This window comes from Lepisosteus platostomus, chromosome 5 (genome assembly GCF_059453375.1).
Source record: "Lepisosteus platostomus isolate fLepPlt1 chromosome 5, fLepPlt1.hap1, whole genome shotgun sequence".
Classification (NCBI taxonomy): Eukaryota; Metazoa; Chordata; class Actinopteri; order Semionotiformes; family Lepisosteidae; genus Lepisosteus; species Lepisosteus platostomus.
Window position 1 is genome coordinate 65,365,068 of NC_142615.1, and position 3,382 is coordinate 65,368,449.

Sequence of the window (3,382 nt, forward strand, 5' to 3'; positions counted from 1 at the left end):
TTCAGCTTTCTTTCCATTTTGAGCCTCGATTCAGATATTGCTCTGAAAGCATCGGGCGAGCAAGAGTGTGTCTGACTCGAGGAAGATCTGCTCACAAGTATTAAATACTTCAGCATTTACTGTTCGAATACCACACTTTGTTAAAACACGGCTGCTTCTTAAGCTAATGGGTAGCGGTTTTTGAGCGGGCATTGTATAGTTAATGCTGTTATTAATAAAACCTTAAATTCACATAATGGAATTTTGATGGCGCAAAATAGTCTACCTCCTGTACAACTGTACATGCCCGCTGATTAGAGCTTAAAACTACAGTAGCAAGAGTAGCAATAATGGCAACAATGAGTTCGGCATTTCTCATGTCTTCTGCAGAGCCATCTTATTGGAATGCACTGCCCGAGATTAAAGAGGACTTATGGCTTCGTTTTTACAGACTGCTGCGTTGCTCTGTTCATGCAGACTACACGCTTTAAATTTATGACATTTACTGCAAGAGTTGATTTTCCAGGTTTTTTTTTAATTCTTCGCATTTGAGCACGCACTAAAATATTTCATTCAGGTTCACCGAATACATCATGAAACCGGTATTTCCAACGGTCTTACATGAAACCTTTTTGTTATTCGGTTCTGAAGTTTGAAAATGAAAATGAAAAGGGGGTCACCTTCATAGGCTTGAAAACCCATGAATTCTCACAAATTGCCTTGTGCTGCACCTTTCTTCTGCTGCTTTTATAAATCTGCCTTAAACATTTGAATGCATACCTTACTGCTGCTAATCACATTCACGTGTTTACGAAGCTTTTTTCTGTCCGTTATGTTCTTGCGAAGCAGTTTCTCCATTTTCCTCCTATTGTGATTGTCAGCGAGCACAACAAGACTGGAACAGTGTAAGACGGGGTAAAATGGCTTACTGTCAGGAGTGGGATTTGAACCCGCGCCTCTATTTGGAGAGCTGAACACAAAGCTTAAAAGACACAAATCTATGAAATCGTTATTTTAAACCAATCGACTATCCTGAAGAAATGTATGCTGAATGCACCAGTTGCATCCGATTTTCCGTAACTTTAGGACGATTGACACAACTGGAAGAAGACAATTTGTGGCGTTTAGCATGACATAGTCTTGCAGACAGACAATGTTTTGTCCCACTACTTATATAATTTTATCGTTTACTCGTTTAAAAAAAAACACGGTCTCCTAAGTCAGATTTTAAGTGCTTTCGAACCTTACTTCCAACCTAGACTGACAGCTCACTCAATCTGTTTGTGATCAGACTGTGGAGTGGGGGCTGTACCAAACGCACGTTCCTTCCCAATGCTGAGGCGATCATTCGGAAGATGAGTGTGAAGAGAGACAGGCTTTGTTGACTAAAAAACAGGGCAGGATATGCAAGAGCACTAATCACTGGCGACAGTTATGTTCTTCTTACTATAGAAACTCCTACATTGCAAATTTTTTAAAGACTTTGAAACTAAAGGAAAGTGGTGACAAATGAAACAGGCACAGGTGGGGCTTGAACCCACGATCTTTGGTTTACAAGACCAACACCTTACCACTTGGCCACCACACCTTCGAGGGTGGTTAAATTATTTTTTTCTGAATCTTGTTTACATCGCCTGGAGGCAGCAACAACAAAAAATAGGGATTTTTAACAAGGAGATACGCAGCAGTGGTGTAATCCCAAAAGATGCCCCCGAAGAGACTGGAGCTTTAATCCAGCTCCTTAGAGCGCTCGGCCGCGTTACTCTCGACAGCGGCTCTTCAGCTCTTGTTGTCTGATCTAGTGGTGTTATGACGCATGGAAGCGACTGCAACTTCGTTTTCTGAGATGCTTTCTCTCACGAGGTGAAACCTCGACTTCTTTGGCACCTCTGGATATACTTCTTCTGTAGAGCAGGCTTTCACACCTTAGCTTATAGCACCCTTCAAGTCATTTTATTTTTATAGAAAGATGCATTCCTGTTTTAAAAATGCTTTATGAGGCGTGTTTGATTAAACGGACAGTTTTCGTATTGTAGAATGCAGATCTGTGCAGCAATTGTACTGGATTTGACTGGGATTCTGAAATACTTCTTGCAAAGGTATTTAGACTTTCATGAACCTATACTAAAAAACAGACCTGAAACTCACTAGCTTCCAATCTCTGATGTTACTGTCCTGAAACTCTGACGTGATGTTCTGCAGACGTGTGCATAATGTCCTGTTTTTTTACAGTGTAGACATCTTGCTGATCATAAATATATCATAATATATCATAAAAAACGCAACTAGTAAACTTCAGCTACAAATTATAGTAACATGGGAATATATATATATAGTAATGACAAACACAAACTAATTACATTAACACGCTAATATTTAACTCAAAACCACATTTCGATTCAAATATAAGTTTTAAAAATCACAACTTCTATATTTCCACGAAAATATTTTTAATGTTGCACAAACACTACTTTCTAATAAAGACAGAATTAAACTGTTCTGTGTCTCATGGTGATCCTCCTCTCGATACTGATGAAATGTTTAATATGATCCCTCGAGAAAAAAAAAGTGTCAATATCCGCCTGGAACGATTGATGCCCCATCAAACATTTTGAAATTTCCCCGGAAGTTCATACTGTAGAAACCTGCTTCGTGGCTTAAATTCAAGGGAAACAATGTTCCCTACACCCCTTTGATAGCTCAGTTGGTATAGCAGAGGACTGTAGGGGAAATAGTAAGGCATCCTTAGGTCGCTGGTTCGATTCCGGCTCGAAGGAATGTGCTTTTTGTGAACTTTAATCAAAGAGATAAAATAGCAAATCTTTTTCACTCAGACGTTGATCAAAAGCTTAATAAACCACGAAGCAGACCCAGTGGGCAAAAGACGTATAATATACATCTGTTAAATGCATACCTTAGACGTCTAAATGTGGTCTGCAATTCGTCTAGAATGAAATTCTAATATACGTCTAAAGTTATACGTCAATTATACGTCTATGTTTAGACGTTCATTATACATAAATGGTTGGAGTTCTATTATACGGATAAATTTAGAGGACTATTATACATATATGGTTGGAGTTCCGGATAACTTTAGAGGACTATTATATGTATATGGTTAAAGGTCTATTATACGTATATGGTTAGAGGTCTTTTATACGGATAACATTAGAGGACTATTATACGTATATGGTTAAAGGTCTATTATACGTATATGGTTAGAGGTCTTTTATACGGATAACATTAGAGGTCTATTATACGTATATGGGTAGAGGTCTATTATACATCAAAGATAGGTTTTATAGGTGTAGAAACAAGTAAACCAAGCCAATGAGTAGGTTTAGAAATGTATTCTGAAAATACACATTCACACCTGAAACATATGTATTTCAAATTATACATT

At 38.1% G+C, this 3,382-nt stretch overlaps 2 non-coding genes across 2 annotated transcripts; one reads left to right on the forward strand and one right to left on the reverse strand.

Annotated features, from left to right (window-relative positions):
- Nucleotides 1-1,495: 1,495 nt before the first annotated feature.
- trnat-ugu (transfer RNA threonine (anticodon UGU)) lies at nt 1,496-1,567 on the reverse strand. The gene has a single exon. It is a non-coding gene; the product is annotated as a tRNA-Thr (tRNA).
- Nucleotides 1,568-2,668: 1,101 nt separating this feature from the next.
- Nucleotides 2,669-2,756, forward strand: trnay-gua (transfer RNA tyrosine (anticodon GUA)). Its single transcript is given in 2 exon segments — nt 2,669-2,705; nt 2,721-2,756. It is a non-coding gene; the product is annotated as a tRNA-Tyr (tRNA).
- The last annotated feature ends 626 nt before the right edge of the window (nt 2,757-3,382 follow it).